This window comes from Enhydra lutris, unplaced genomic scaffold (assembly GCF_002288905.1).
Source record: "Enhydra lutris kenyoni isolate GAN:26980312 unplaced genomic scaffold, ASM228890v2 scaffoldscaffold19, whole genome shotgun sequence".
Taxonomy (NCBI): Eukaryota; Metazoa; Chordata; class Mammalia; order Carnivora; family Mustelidae; genus Enhydra; species Enhydra lutris.
Window position 1 is genome coordinate 4,411,254 of NW_019154103.1, and position 17,500 is coordinate 4,428,753.

The 17,500-nt window shown below is 36.6% G+C and overlaps 1 protein-coding gene across 1 annotated transcript in view; it reads right to left on the reverse strand.

Annotated features, from left to right (window-relative positions):
- The window catches only part of LOC111148283 (adaptor related protein complex 3 beta 1 subunit), a 278,207-nt gene that overhangs the window by 38,152 nt on the left and 222,555 nt on the right, over positions 1–17,500 (reverse strand). The gene's annotated exons all lie outside the window — the stretch shown is intronic.

Below are 17,500 nucleotides of genomic sequence, written 5' to 3' on the forward strand. Positions count from 1 at the left end.
GTGGCTCAGTGCGTTAAAGCCTCTGCCTTCGGCTCAGGTCATGGTCCTAGTGTCCTGGGATCGAGCCCCGCATCGGGCTCTGTGCTCTGCAGGGAGCCTGCTTCCACCTCTCTCTCTATCTGTCTGCTTCTCTGCCTACTTGTGATCTCTGTCTGTCAAATAAATAAATAAAATCTTTAAAAAAAAAAAAAAACTCTCATGGTTGCAATTTTTAATTTGTGTGGAACTGATGTACATATATTGACCTCTATACTTAATTATTTTCTTCAAATACTTAACCAATTGTCTGAATATGATTTAATGATTGGCTTTTCCTCAGTGACCTATAAATGCAAACATTCTGATTATGTACTTGGAGACATTTTTGGACCTTGACTGAGTTGTTAAACCAGTACCACATTGTTTTATTTCTTATAGCCCTATAATATGATTCAATTATTGGACAAAACAAAGTGTCTTTTATCACTCCATCCCATACCAACCCACCAGTATTTTCTTGGCTAATTGTCTCTTTATATCCTTCTGTTGAATTTTAGCCTCTTTTAGTTAAATTTCCCTTCAATCTTGAGTGCATTCAGAGGGAACATATTAAATGAAGAAACACAGTTCTTTCTAAAATCATGTGATAGCTATCTTTCCATTCAAAGTCAAACTACTGCATATGGCTTGACCTGACATGGCAAGCTTTTTTAAAAAAAAAATCAATTTGTAATTAAACAAGTCTAATCAAGATTTTTCCCTAACAAGTGTGCTCTCCCAAACTAGATTTTCTATTGTAATTTTGAGTACATTTTAACCTATTCAACATGTTCATCATGCCAGTGATACCTGATGACATTAAAACTTAATAATACTAGTTTTTTAAAATTCATCAACAAAATCCGAGAGTTAAATAATATCATACATACAAAATGACAAGCAATGTCTTCTAAGCATCATTAAAATATAGTATTCCTTCTCCAAAAGCTCAACTCATAAGAGTGAGAAATTTAAAATAATCATCTTAAAATGTATAAAAGAGCTTCTTTATAAAACATAACAAATAATTGAGTACATTTTAAATTATGGCTATCTAAAGTAATGGGGTAACTGGCCTACGCATTCTACTTCAGCCTTTTGAGGATGATAGCAGTCCAGCATTTTAAGTTTTCAAAGCACTTCCACTTCTAAGCTTAGATTCTTTTCCATGTATAAAAATTATATTCAAGTCTTTTGTTTCATTGCTCACAGTAAGTTCTATTTCCTTTGCAAACTCTGGAGAGTTTAGTAGCATAACCCAAGACACCAATCTTTGGCAGGGGACATTCATTTAAAGATATAATGGACATCATAAAAATAAGCAAACACACAGAATATGTATGTGTGTATATGACTGCTCAGGTACACATACATATTATATTTATAAATTTATATTCAACAAAAATCTTAGATTCCCATGTCACTGAGGCTATGTTAATCACCTTAAAAATAAGACTTCAACTGGATAATCATATTTTTCAGTATCTTATGTTTACTCCTTTAATTAGATGATAACATACCGGAGACGACAATTCTTATTTTATATTCTTCACTGTTCCATAGACACACTGTCATTAAGCCATTAAGTACATGTTGGTGCAGCCAGTTTTTCCTCTATGAAACTCATAGAAGTTTGGGCAACACATAATATGAGGAAATAAAGTTGAAAGTTGGAGAGAAGCAGATGTAGAGTAGTAGAAGAGAAGGAGACCAGAAGCAGGGGTTCGGTTTACAAGCAGCTAGGAATCAGCACTTAAAACATCATATTAGGGCTTAGATATATAAGAAGGGTACACCCTGTGTCACATAAGACTAGCAATATGTCTTGACTGGCTTATTGATTCTCTCTCAGTCTAATCCTAGGACACATGGTCCAAATATTTTTTTCTACCCTGCCTCAAAATTCTGTATCTTTATTATTATTGCTAGAAAGTATTAACGGATGTGCAAAGGAAGAAATACATAATTTTCCCCACTCATTCTATCCACATTCTATCAAGTTCAAGAAGCATCCTTTAATAAATTCAGCATCTAAAGAAGGTCCATTCTGACAGTCCTCAAAGGTTAATCAGAGGTCTATATTCTTTTCTCAATAAACAGTCTCATAAGTAGCACTTTGTGGTAATAATGCATACTTTTGAACTAAAGAAAGGGGCTAACTGGAAATGTTTGATTTTTTAAAAAAACCTGCTTTCTAAGATCATACAGATTGTATTAAGTTAACTTCCTCCACTATCTACATGAATTACATAGGTCATAATATGTCCAATAAAACCAGTAAGTTTCATAAATCCTTCAATAATTTTCACATGCAATACAATTAATACTGATGTGAAAGCAAGATTTTTGTTTGATATTTTGTACATCAGGCATCTATATTCCAGAAACATGTATGATCTATGGCTGTTTATATTTTAATATGCTAAACACTGTGAATGGCTTTTTTGATTTCACATTTTATAAATACCAATAATCTTACTAACTGTACAAAATATAAGATAAAGGTAACAAATTACAGAAAGACCTAGATTTGAGTTGGGAAAATGAGCGCTAACTTTGAAAAAAAAAATGTATATATTTAATGAATTTGAACAAAACAGATCATCTTAGGTAAGGGTTTGCAAACTACAGCCCACAAGCCAAATACGGACTGCTGCCTATTTTCATAAAGTTTTATTGGGATTCAGCCATACTCATTCATTCACATATTGTTGATGCTTGCTTTTTTGCTCTGCACTGGCAGAGTGGAGTACTTGCAGGGCTTACTATATTTACTACCTGGACCCTTTATAGGAAAAGTTTGCCAACTCCTCACCTAGGGGCATAGATGTTACATACTTCCTCTTCCCCTTCCCTTCTGTTGTTGTTGGGAAACAAGTTCCCACAGTCTCCCATGTTTCTGGACATCTTCTGAGCAAAGGTATTGACAACTTGGCTCCTGAAACTGTTTTCAAGGAGGTTTGTATAGCAAACAGCCTTTGGAAACATGAAAATGCCTCTTTCCAGGGCAATGTTGGGATGGATTTGCTATCAGCTCTTTATAAATAAAGATTGGGATCTTTTCCTATAGAGGTTCCTGTCCTGTAAAGCAACACACCACATGTGGAGTCATCACTGGGCCTTCATCCTGTCACCCTATGGGAACTGGGGCTTAAGAAGAGGCACAAATGACATTACTGATGTAATAAACTGTGCTTTGTCTTTTTTTTTTTTTTTTAAGATTTTATTTATTTGACAGAGCAAGAGAGGGGAACTCAAGCAGGTGGAGTGGGAGAAGGAGAAGCAGGCTTCCCTCTGAGTGGGGAGCCAGATGCGGGTCTCAATCCCAGAACCCTGGGATCATGACCTGAGCCAAAGGCAGAGGCTTTAACTCACTGAGCCACCCAGGTGTCCTGAAATGGTTACAGTTAACTGGTGAGTCCCTTTCCCAAGATTTTTGGGTTTGGGAACTGATAAGTCAAACCTGTCTCTCTCAAATGGCTAAAAGTCTGAGATTTAAAACTTTAATGCTTCTGGTCACATTTCCTGACATATTGTTCTGTAAGAAATAAAGCAAATTTCAAAGAAAAGCACAGATGAGGGACAGAGAGCCCTGCCGGTATCTGTGGTTTCTATACTTCTTGAATCTGACACATTCCTGTCCTTCCTGAAAGCTTGGTTTCTGTGAAATACTCCAGGGTTCCTTCTAGTACCTTCCTTTTTTTGCTTACGCTAGTTCAAATTGGGTTTCTATCTTTTAATTCCTCCAACCAACTACTGATTGGGATTAGTCAGATTTCAGGATGCTATTGGGGGAGCAGGCAATAAACTTCTAATGGAAGAATAGTCTTTCTTGCTCCTTTTCCTAAAGGCATAGTAGATAAGGAATGGAGAGATCAGAGACTCAGGTATGGCCTCTAATTAGGTTGAACCACATGAATCTATCAATTCAAAACAGATGAATTAGCAATCCATATGGTTCAACCTAAGAGCCTGCTTTGGTTTAAGAATTAGTCCTATCTTCCATAGGAAAGAGGAGTGCTTGATGTGGCCATCCTAACTAACTGGAGTTCTACGTTGACGTTAGAGAGCAAAGTCACTGCTAATAAGAAAGTACCACCTTGCCTTTCTTTGTTCTCTGATTCTGTCTCCTATGGGTATCTTGGGGGAAAAGGTGGTCTTGCCCAAGAATTGGGTATTCCAAGGCTCCCTGTCCAGTAAGATTATCACTATTTCAAATGCAAAGTAACTATTAGTTATCAATTTACTCACTCTTTCAACTAACATTTATTCAGTTAGTTGTGCCAACCACTACAATAAGGGCTATGATACAGAGACAAAGACAGAATATCCCAGTCTCCAAAGAGTTTACTTTAGCTGGGGAGAACTACGTAAATCATCTAGTGTGATAAAATGCCATGACAGTGATAAACTTAGTACACTAAGAAAACACAAAAGTCATATAGCTGGCACGTAAGGGAGAGATCAAGGAGGAATCCATAATTACATGAATGAACTAATAAGTAAAATCTGATCACTTCTCATTATCTCTACTGTTACCATCCTGCTCTGATTCACCACCACCATCTCACATCTGGATTATTCCAATGGCCTTCCTAGTGTTCTCCTTGTTTCTACTCTCATACCCTACTGAGCACAGATTGAACACAACAGTCAGGATGAATCAGTTAAAATAAAGTTACATCATGTCACCCCTCTGTTCAAAATCCTTCAATGGCTCCCAACTTCACTAAGCAAATAAAAGCCAAAAATCCTTACAAAGTCCTGTAAGGCCCCATATGGCCTGACCCCTTGTTGTTTCTTTGACTTCATTTTCAATTACTGTTGAACCCATGACTCACTCCACTCTAGCCACCCTGATTTCCTTGCTATTCCTTCCACATACCGGTAACGTTCCCATCACAGGTCCTGGGCAATGGTTCCTTGGAATGTACTTCCTCCACATACTCACAGTGACTCAGTTCTGATTCATCTTTGCTCAGATGCAACCTTTTTAATGAGGCTTAACCTCTTTGCATTTCTTCCATCTAATTCCCTTTTTCTTCTTCTATAGACACTTAATACCTTCTCTAACACTACATACATAATTTGCTTATTTGTTATATTTATTTTCTGCCACCGCATTTATTCCCCACTTTTACGTTCAAATGTGTAAAGCATAATTGTACCCATTTTCAGAATTCAAAGCATAATTTTACTATTTTAAATGATTACAGAGGTTTGCAGATAATATACCTCTAGTGTTGGTTTTAACTATACTTCATTTGATGCTGGGTACTCAATTAAAACACTGTTCCTACAAATACTTCAGTCTTACAGCAACATACTCTGGTGATAAGGGGAGATTATCAATATTAATATCTGTTGGTTTTAGGATATAAGTTGACTAGAAATCTTCTATTATGTGTACATGCAATTATAAACAAATAAAAAAATACCATATTTCTTAAAGGCACACACAAAGAACAACTTATTCATTAGAAGGACTTTTATGCTATAATCCATCAGTCTCAGAATATCTGTTTTGGAGAAAAGCATTACTTCCCATTAAATATTAAAACTTGTAAAAAAAAAATAAACCTTGTATAACAGGATACTATAAAAGACAATATTTGAAAACATTTGTTTTGATTTAATTATTTAACTATAATGTTCAAAGAATTAAAAAGCTAGCTGCATTATAAGCAAATGATATGGCTTATCCTCACTATGATTCTTGAGGAGGTAATTAGTTCAGTAACTGTAATAACTCTAAAATAGAAAGCCTCCTTCCAGAGTTAACAGAACAAAAAGCATCAACTTACAATGAGATAATCCTCTACAAATCTTTACACAGCATATGTTTAAATAATAAAAGTCGTTTGTGTACTTTTAGATGGTTTATGAAAATAACCAATCAATTCTGCAGACACAACATTATTTCTAAAGGAAATCTATGTGACTCATGATGCCTGTAGATACACAGAGACAAACCACACATATTTTATCAGTTTATTACAGTAAGCAAATAAGCGTGGAATGAGAGTGCACATAACTGTCTACTTAGCGCTTACTGAAACATTTATAAGAGCTGTTATCTCCCTAATAACAGACAGACAGCGTGCAATTTTAGAGAGGAGAAAAGCTTCATATTTTTTAACACTTCACTAAAAAGTAACTGAAGAGTGTAAAATGAAAAATACTCTGTGCAGTTAGCTGGTAATGGACCATATTATCAACTCAAGTTAGATTTATAGGATACAAACTAGTCACTAATAGTTATTTTATGACATAGCATGTCTGCTTTTTTTTGAGATTATTAAGATTAAAGTTGTAAAACTTCTTTTGAACATAGCCGTTCAAAATGATTGAATTATAAAATTTAAATGAGAATTGAAAAATAAAACATGGAATATCAAGTAAGTGCCTAAGAATAAACCTTGTTTAACATTTGTATTACTATTTCAAAGATAACACTTCCATGTAAAGCTTTATAAAACAATGTTTTCCAGCTTTTTATGCTTTAATCCACATTTAGTCACTTAATCATTTTTAAGTATTATTAATCTATTCTGTTTTTGGACTTCAAAAATATGAAGATCTGCAGTATATAAAATGTCCTCTTTGCATCTGGTTTTGTTTGGCTTATTTTATAGCAGTATATATTTAAACTTATGATTTATAAAAATGATCAGAAACAGGTACAACAGAGATAGTTTTGTGTTTATAATTAGTATTTTAACCAATGTATGTCTCAAGTGATAACAGCTGTAATGCAGAAGCTACAATATTGCCTTCTTTACTGAGTTAACTGTAGAGAGGGAGTCTATGTTACCTTTAACCCATAGTATTGACAACAGTACTTAGTAAAGAATAAAAAAAGGTGGGGGAAGCAAATTTTCTTAACTCTTAGCTCTAACTATAAACATAAACTCAAAGAAATATACGTCATTTTCCATCGAATTTTGCTTTAAATAAATAGTTTATAATCCTAAAGCTAACTTCCTCCTTATATATGTAAATCTGGATATTCTAGAAAGTAATGTTCATTTCTCATATTTCATTTTACTAATCAATATATACTGTGAAGAACAGATTTTTTTTAACCTCTTTATTTTGGTAATAATATATATTATAAAAAATATACATGCAGAAATATCTGAATCCATTATCAACAAACATTTAATGAGTACCTTACTTGACACATGGTGTTGAGCATGCATCAGCAAATTCAACCTGTAGACCAAATCCAGGCCATTGTCATTGGGATACAGCCATATTCCTTCATTTATATATTGTCTTATGCCTGCTTTGTACCACAGTGATAGAGCTGAGTGACTGTGGCCTGAAAGCCTGGAAATATTTACTAACTGGCCTGCTACAAAATGTTTGCTGACCCCCTATTATGGGTTGTATTCAGTTTATATCAGTGTTGAGATGAGGGGGAGATTATAATATCTTTTTATTTCTCCTCTCCAAATCTATAAGCAAATTTATAGTAAACCTATAAACTTCAATGTCAATACATTTAATGCTTTTTACAAATCTGAAATCCAGATGCACATGATCTTTTACTTATCACTTTTATGGAAAAATAGTTTCAGAACCACAGATAAAGATATGTCATTCTATTCTCAGATATGTTCTGCTATTCTTTTTTTATTTCCCTTCTGACATTTGGTTTAAAGGTGCTAACAAAAACAAAACTGAATCTGGTTTTCACAGAGTTTAGCAAAAATGGTTCCAATAACTAATCACAACAACCTTCATCAAAACCAGAATATTTTACAGAAGTACAACACAATTATGTGTTATCTAACAGATGCGATAATCATCTGATCTTAGTAGTTTTACTGCTTTCTCTGATATCAATAACGTAATATAAAAAAGAAAATGCTAGTGCCCTCTTCCATTGTAACAAAGCTCATGACCTTGCAATATCTTTGACACCCTCTTTATTTCCAACAATTAGTTGACTAGTCTGATGTCTCATATTCATTTTCTTCCTTCCTATCCATCTACCACCCACTTAGTTGTATCATTTACACCTGAAACATTAAAAAAATATTTAAAATAGAAAAAGTAATACATGTTTCTTAAAAATAATTTCAGGGATGCCTGGGTGGCTCAGTGGGTTAAAGCCTCTGCCTTCGGCTCAGGTCATGATCCCAGGGTCCTGGGATCAAGCCCCGCGTTGGGCCCTCTGCTCAGCGGGAAGCCTGCTTCCCTCTCTCTATCTGCCTGTCTCTCTGCCTACTTGTGATCTCTGTCTGTCAAATAAATAAATAAAATCTTAAAAAAAATAATTTCAAACTGTGTGGACAAATAAGTAAAATTCCTCTCAGACTGAACCATAATTAATAATCTGGTGCCCTTCCTTATCTTTGCTCCCTTCTTACTTCTGCTTACCCATGCAACTTGGTCTCCTGTCTTTAGGTTCCTTACACTTCAATCTTTACACTCCTGTAAAAATCATCTTCTGGGGTGCATGGCTGGCACCCCAGTTAAGCATCTGACTCTTGATTTCGGTTTAGGTCATGGTCTTAGGGTGGTGAGATCAAGCCCCACATTGGGCTCCATGCTCAGCAAGGAGACTGCTTGAGATTCTCTCTCTCCCTCTGCCCCCTTCCCCCCAACACACTCTCTCTCTAAAATAAATAAATCTTTAAAACAAATCATTTTCTTAAAGTGTACCTCCCTTATGTGCTCAGCAAACTCTGGTGAAAAGTGCCAGGCTTTGAAGCTAAGTAGACTAGAGCTGAAACCCTGGCTGTGCAATTTACTAACGCTTACCTAACAAACCCTATGATACTAGAAAAGCTACACTCTAGGAACCTCAATTTTCACATCTGTGAAATGGGGGAAACCACTGCCTATCTTCCAGGTTGTTGTAAACCTAGGCTGAACATTTGAACAAATCTGGAGGAGTGAAGGGTCTGAGGAACATAAAAGACCCAAGTAAGAAAGTAAGATAAGATTTTAGAGTTGAAATAAGAGCATGTGGCTAAATTCCAGTACAGGTGAAAGTCACCAGAACTGAACAGATAGATAGAGAGGCTGTGAGGCTACAGATGCACAGGCTGTTAAAGTGTGCATGGAGATCTCCCAAGTGAAGGTGAGCTGGAGAAATGATGTCAAAGATGCCAAGATTTTCAATGAATGTGGGTAGTGATTAAAGGTTCTCAAGATGAGAATGAAAAGGAAGGGAAGAAAGTATAGTAAGATGGGATGGGCCCCTCAGAAGGAAGGAATGTGATAACAAGGGAATGATCCAGAAGCAACAGCTGCTTCACACAAACAATCTTGCTGGTAATGAATGACTTCGTCAAAGAATTACAGAGTATTATGAGTGAGGTCAGGCTGAGAATATTTCCAATAGGACATCAAGATCCAAATGGTGATTCCCAGAGAAAAACTAGGCTATATAACAGTACTTTGTAAAAGTACATGAGAGAAATTGGTAGCTGTTCTATGTATTTTATGGTTGGGACCACTGCATCAAAATACTGGCTTTGCTGCTTCCACTTAAATGAATTATAACTTAGGGGGACAGAGGGATATGGATCTCATCTAGGTAAAGTCCTAGAGGAAGGAAAAGAAGTATCTTAGTTGATGTATAAATTGGAAAGGCAGTGTTATTATGGCTACTTTAATTTTAAATGTTTTTATTTTTTTAAAAAAATATTTATTTATTTATTTTTTTTGAGAGAGAGAGAGAGAGAGAGAGAGTGCTGGAGAAGGGGAGAGGGACAGTGAGTTACAAGCAGATTCCACACTGAACATGGAACATAATCCAATATCCAATCCCACAACCTTGAGATCAGAACCTGAGCTGTGAGCTGAAACCAAGAGTCAGCAATCAACCTACTGCGCTACCCAGGCACCCCTATGACTACTTTTAATTTTAAGTAAGAGGTCCCTCTGGGGATGCCTTCTTTGAATCTGATAGAGGGTAAAAATATGCCTTCATATCGTAGATGCCAGTCAGATGTACAATAAATTGCTGAGGAATTCCTAACATAGGGTGAGGATGAGGAAATAGGTCCTTTGAGACCATAAGAATACACACATATATATTTTTTCTTATCTGTGCATAAATATTTTAAATTTTTCAGTTAGGAGGTAGGGATGGGAAGAAGAACTTGATTTATCACACAAGACCTAAGAGTCTTTGGAGTCCATGTCTGTGGTAGCAAAGCCTGCTGATGACCCAGGCTTCTCTTCATTAAAATCACTTGACTGAATTTTTCTGGATCAAGTCCTGGGACTGGGGTCTAGGTGACTGTATTCTGGCAAGACTTCATGTATTCACAGGTTATACCCATTTCTGTCATGTGAGCCATTTTTCTTCAGAAGCAATGAAGGCTATAACTTCCTTATTGTCAGGCAGAGTTCGAGCTGGCAGTGTTAGGAAAGAAAACACTAGATTTTATGATAGAAGATGTTCAAGTGATTTGATGAGAAGAAAATCGTTTAATTTCTCTGAGCTTGAATTTGTAAAATAAAGGGTAGCGTATCTAATTCATTGGATTTTAAGAGGATATAGTGAGATACTGCCTATGAAAGTGTTTCGTAGATGAAAGTGTTCTTTAATTATTATTAAAGACAGTGTTTATGAGCACAAGTGTAAAAGCAGTGGCAGAACTAAGATTAGAACTTAGTATTTTTAAGTGTCATTTCTGTCAAGCACTAAGCTACAATTCCTTCTTTAATAAATACAAAATACTCCTTACGATAAAAGAAAATAAAGATAGGTTGTGCAAACTAGCAGGGAGATTTTTTTTCTCTTCTTCAGAGAACTATAGGAAGTGGGATGAACCAGTATTTATTATTTCTTTCCCAAGATTAATAATAATAATAAAAGATTAAAAATAACATTTAAAATATGATCTTAATTGTGAATCAGTATCCTTAGTCAAAGCACTTTCAAAAGCAAATCAATAAATTGAGATTAGAATTATGTTTAAAATACCACTTCTGTAATAAACTAGGTATGTCAAAGTGGATTTCAGGTGATAATTTCATAAGCACACTGAAAAGCAAAAGAATCTCAAGAGAAGTCTGAATGCTGTAACATTAGAGGAAGATTACTATGCTGACATATTTTACATTTTTTATTTCATCAGTGGTAGAGTATTAATAAAACCTCTGGTATCTATATAACCATCTTCAGCACTAAAATTATAGAATCCCACTTTTACTCTAGTTATAAGGAATTAACTCTCAGAATTTGAACATGTTGAAAAGCACAATGCAGAATATCCTTAAAAAAAAAGTAATGAAGGTTAGTAACCTGAGGCAGCTGGATGGGACACTAGACCAGATGTCAAGAGACCTGGGTTTGAGTTTCAACTCAGCCATACATTAGTGGTGAGACCTTACCTAAATCACAACCTCATTTAGCTTCTGTTTTTCTCTTCTGTAAAATAGAGCTAATTATACATATCCTGTCTGTTTCACTGAGTTCTTGTGAGGATAAAATGAGATTGTATATGTGAAACTGATTTTTAAACTGTTCAAGAAAAGGCATTATTGGGATTATTAGTAAATTGAATTCTCAGTCAACATTAAAACACCAATCTGTCAGATAACATAAGGTCATCAGGTTAAAAGTATGTATCAAAAAGCTGAATCACCATTGGAGAGGGGCTTTTAAAACAATATTGCTGTATTTATTGATAGTACCATCCAAAGGCCTTTAAAAAAGTAATCCCTTCCCCCATGTCCATTTTTTCCTCCCTGTTAGTTGTGGGTGAAGAGGACTGTTCTCTAAAAGGTTTCTAAATGATGTTGATGTTAAAAAATAAAGTATCACCATTTAACAGCCTTTTAAAGAACAGTCCCTAGTACAGTCTTTGTTAACAACTGAGGGAGGAAGGGACTATTTTTTCAAAGGCTTTTAGAGGATGTTGTTAAAAGAATATATAGTGACATCATTTAAAAGCCTTTTAAATAATAGTTCTTCTTCCCTCCCAATTGTAATGTCCTTGGCTTTCATTTATTTTGTACTACAAGCTGAAAATGGACATGCCAACATATTATTGGCCACGGCAGGCATTTGTTGGATGGAGAACGATGTATTGCTTTTAAAAAGGTCGCTGCCCAGAAATAAATCCAATTCTTCAAGAACATAGTACCATTTCTACACAGGATATTGCCCACCCACCTTATCACTGAGTTGTAGTACCTTTTGCTTGTTTTCTCTGAGTTTACTGAAAAAGATATAATGAAAACAGGAAAGAAGTCATAGCTAAGTCCTTTTAAGATTTCCTGTGACATGAATGTAGTCCTACCATCTATCCATCCAAAACTGCTTGAGTTAATTCTCCATCCAAATTACAACAAAATCTAACTTCAGCTCCTATTCTGTCTTTATTAAACTATTTCTGCCCACTATGCTTCTCATTTTAAACATTACTCCACCAGCAGATAGCTGTACGCTAAGAGTTCCTCTCCACATTCAGCTCGCAGGGACAGGAAATATTAAGTCAACCATTTGGTTTAAAGATTATACAAAGTCATATAGCCAGTAAGCTCTGAGATAGGTTAGGTCTGATTATCTTTTACATAAAAAAGAACTAGCTCCAGTGGTATAATCACAGAATATGAAACAATTTTCCATCTCTTCTTGTGTTGAATCTTTTCTGAAGACTGTCATGTTAAGAACAGGAATTCCTAGACCTAAAACACTGTGAAAAAACAAGCCTTTAAAAAGTCTAAAAGCACAGCCCTCCAAATACACTGTATTTCAATTCTAAATTTTAGTGTGCTCCTTACTTTCTGCCAATCTTGCACAAAGAAGTCACTTGTTAGTTCTTTATAACGTACCCAAGTCACAATAAATCATTATTTGTGATTTATCATAGTAAGTCACATGGTTTAGTTAAATGTTAAACACTACCCTCAATACATCGCTCAGTTCAAGCCCCAATTTATCCACACAACTCTTCCTGACCCTACTTCAATCCATAAAGATATTAGCCACATTCCATTTTGATATTTCCTGTAATTTAATTTTCATATTATTACCTTTATGCATTTAATTTTATAATTTGAGTTTATTCTTCTGCACCATGTAAATAATGAAGTGCTAAGCCTAGACAATGATAATTTCTTTGCATGTTTCTGCATAATTTTTATAAAAAGTGTAAGTGGGTTTTCTTCCCAAAAGGCTTATATGCAGTAACTCAGTTTGGAAAGCTTTTCAGCTTTCAGACCTTGAATGTGAAATGTCACCACGTCTGGCAGTAGTCTCTTATTCACTCAATAAACAACACTGAAATACAAAAATACACACACATACACACCCAACTTTTTTTTTTTAAAGATTTTATTTATTTATTTGACAGAGAGATCACAAGCAAGCAGAGAGAGGGGAGGAAGCAGGCAGAGAGAGAGGAGGAAGCAGGCTCCCCTAGAGAGCAGAGAGCCCGATGCGGGGCTCGATCCCAGGACTCTGAGATCACGACCTGAGCCGAAGGCAGCGGCTTAACCCACTGAGCCACCCAGGTGCCCCCACACCCAACTTTTGAACTCTATTGCCATAAGAGCACAAGTGAGTTACCTGTGCCTAGAATTATATTTGATAGTAAACAGTTAAATATTTTAAAAACTGAATAAAACTTCACATCATCTGAGATGTTTCCATTATCTACTGAGATATATCAATATTTCACTGAGAAATATTATAATTCTTATCTAATAAATGAAAACTGCTAAGATTTTGAAATAAAAATTCTGACTTGAACATCAAAAAGATAATAGGAGGTAGATATAAATATACGAAATTTAATCTAATATGACTGACTTGAAATTTTCAAATTTCTCTTCTTTAAAAAGGATTTTATTTATTTGAGAGAGAGAGGGAGGGAGAGTGTGAGTGGGGTCAGAAGCAGGAGAGAGACAAGCAGACTCTATGCTGAGTGCAGATCCTCATGTGGGGCTCAATCTCAAGACCTTGAGATCATGACCTAAGTCGAAACCAAGAGTCAGATGCCCAACCAGATAAGCCACACAGGTGCTCCTCAAATCGCTCTTAATTTGAGTAATTCTGAACTAGAGTTAAGTAAAACTGCTTGTCACAAATAAGAACTGCTTGGTTAGGCGGCTGGCCATAACCTCCATAGCAGGCCTTAGTCTAAATTCTAGGAATAAGTGAATGATCACCATGGTACAATCAACACCAAGATCAAAGAGTACAGGCTTATGTGTAGTGTTGGGCTCTGGGTCTGCATCAGAATGACTTCCATAAATGCCATGGCCCTACCCTGCCTCCCCTCTGCAATTCGATAGTTGAGGTTTGAATATCTGAGTCATCTTCCTCTTCATACAGGTTCTATAGATGAGATGGTATACAGATTAATGGCTCCCAAAGGTATCCCAAGTCCTGACCCACAGAACCTATGAATATGTAACGCAACATGGTAAGGGGGAATTAAGGTTGCTAATTAGCTGATTTTGAGATGGGGAGATTTTCCTGATTATTCAGGTAGGCCAATGTTATCATATGGTTCCTTTAAGTACCAGTTAAAAAGGCAGGAAAGTCAGTGTTAGAGTGATGCATTGTGAGAACAACGGAGTCAGTCAGTTTTTGGAAGACAGAAAGGGCCATGAGCCAAGGGATGGGGGCAGCCTCCAAAAGCTGGAAAAGGCGAGAGAAGGATTCTGAGAGCCTCCAAAAGGAATGCAGCCGTGCTGACACCTTATGATTTTAGTTCAATGAGACCCATTTTGGACTTCTGACCTCTTGAATTATAGGAAAATAATAAATTTGTACTGTTGTCAACTACGCAGTTTCTAGTAATGTATTATGGCAGCAATAGGCAGTTAATAAAGGTAATTTTGATATCTAGTTAAAAACTACTGTTCTGGGGGTGCCTGGGTGGCTCAGTGGGTTAAAGCCTCTGCCTTCGGCTCAAGTCATGATCCCAGGGTTCTGGGATCGAGCCCCGCATGGGGCTCTCTGCTCCGCAGGGAGCCTGCTTCCTCCTTTCTCTCTGCCTGCCTCTCTGCCTACTTGTGATCTCTGTCTGTCAAATAAATAAATAAAATATTAAAAAACAAAAAAACAAAAAACAAAAAAAAACTACTGTTCTGCAGGAGCATGGGTGGCTCAGTAGGTTAAGCCTCTACTTTCGGCTCAGATCATGATCTCAAGGTCCTGGGATTGAGCTCTCTGCTCTGAGGGGAGCCTGCTCCCCGCACTCCCGCCTCGCCTGCTTCTCTCTGCCTACTTGTGATCTCTGTCAAATAAATAAACAAAATCTTAAAAAAAAACAAACCTACTGTTCTGAATCCTTGTGTCATAAAACCTATCCGTGGAGACTACAGCATGTTTGTTTGCATACATCTTTCAATGGTTGATCTGTGATCTGAGAGGCATCAAAAATTCTGCTTTCCCTATAGTATATTCTCATTACATTTAAGTTTCAACTAGCAGAGACACTAATAAATTTGAATGTCTCAAATCTGGGTAGTTATTTGTCAGAATCATTTAGGACTGTTGTTTTTTGTTTTTTTAAATCCCTTCCCCTAAATATCCTTTACATACGTTTAATGATCACATTGAGTTGGTTTTGATGTGCTTTGTTAACTGATAGGTACTGAGGACCAATGAAAAAATAAAAGAGGAACTGTCTTCCAAAGGCCCCAATTTAATGCACTACTTATTACATGAGACTGCCTCTCACTCTTCTTTAGTCAATATATATCAGTCTTTCTGATAAAACATGCATATACAAACATTTTATATGAGTTCTATAGAAGCAAAAGGGGATTATTATAAGTAGTACTAGTCACAGACATTTGGGTGATGAGGCAACGAAACAGAGAAGTTTCAATGGGGGAAAAGGAAGGAATGAAAGCAATATGAGAGGGTTTGGGTAGGGCAGAACAAGTTTAGGATAATGAAAACTTAGGTTATAGAGAGAGTGGGTAGATACTAAAAGAGCAGTAATCCTAAAGAAATTCTTAAAAATGTTACTCTCTCTTCCTCTCCCTCTGCCTCTGTCCCTCCCCACTGGGCGTGAGCAAGGGAATAAGGACAGAGGGAGGAGAAGGAGAAGCAGATTCCCTGCTAAGCAGGGAGTCTGACTGGGGACTGATTCCAGGACTCTGAGATCCTGACCTGAGCCAAAGGCAGACGCTTAGCCAACAGAGCCACCCAGGCACCCCAAAGTCATATTTTTTAAAAGGTCACATACACTTTGCCACTGTTCATGTCAAAGTTAATGTTATAACTGCTGGGATATATAATGTAGGTGTATCCAAGGGTACTTATGCAACAAGGGCTATATGGAAAAGTGGAACCACCAGAAATACAACCAATGCTGCTCAGAAAAAGCTCAATTCAAGTCTGTGTCTGTATGATAGAAATATATGTAGAATGGTAAAATGTCAGGACACCTGAGTAGCTCAGCTGGTCAAGCATCTGACTCTTGATTTCAGCTTGGGTCATGATGGGGTTGTGGGATCATTTGGGCTCTGTATTGGACATGGAGCCAGCTTAAGATTCTCTTTCCCTCTGCCCCTTCCCAGCCTCCCACCTCTCCCTCTTAAAAAAAAAATGGAAAAGTCTTTTTTTTTTTTTTAGATTTTATTTATTTATTTGACAGAGAGAGATCACAAGTAGATAGACAGGCAGGCAGAGAGAGAGAGGGGGAAGCAGGCTCCCTGCTGAGCAGAGAGCCCAATGCGGAACTCGATCTCAGGACCCTGAAATCATGACCTGAGCCAAAGGCAGTGGCTTAACCCACTGAGCCACCTAGGTGCCCCAAAAATGGAAAAGTATTTCTTGATGGAAATTCCGTATCTATGTATCATATTATAGAAGGCATTCAGCATTATAATCCAAGATAAAAGGATTCTTCTCTGAAGATTTGGCAGTAGTGGTTAACCTTTCTATAAAGAACCCAGGCACCTTCTACAAACCTCAACTACAACTCTACTCATATATCACTGTACTCTTGTATTTATGGTTTCCATTTCTGTAAGACTCTTAAGATGTGCCTCAAAACTGTAACCATGGCTTACTTTTATTTGCTGCAGCTCATACCAAATGTTGAGAATGTAAAAGATACTTATTTAGATTTTTTTATTTTTTAAAGATTTTATTTATTTGATAGCAAGATGAAGAGAAAGCACACGTAGGCAGAGGTGCAGGCAGAGGGAGAGGGAGAAGCAGGCTCTCCACTGAGCAGGGAGCCCAACATGGGGCTCAATCCCAGGACCCTGGGATTATGACACAAGCTGAAGGCAGCGGCTTACCTGACTGAGCCACCCAGGTGCCCCTCCATTCATGTTTATTAAAAGAAATATTCAAGGTCTAAAAAAACTTTCACTAAGAAAGTCATAACCTCCAACGTTTTTACCAGAAGCAAAGGAGAACTAATTCCATCCACAGATACTAAGACTGCAAAGAATGTAAAGGACATTAACCTTTATTCACTAGTTTATCCCAAGTATTCTTGGAGATCTGAGAGAACTGAGAAATTTCATACAATCA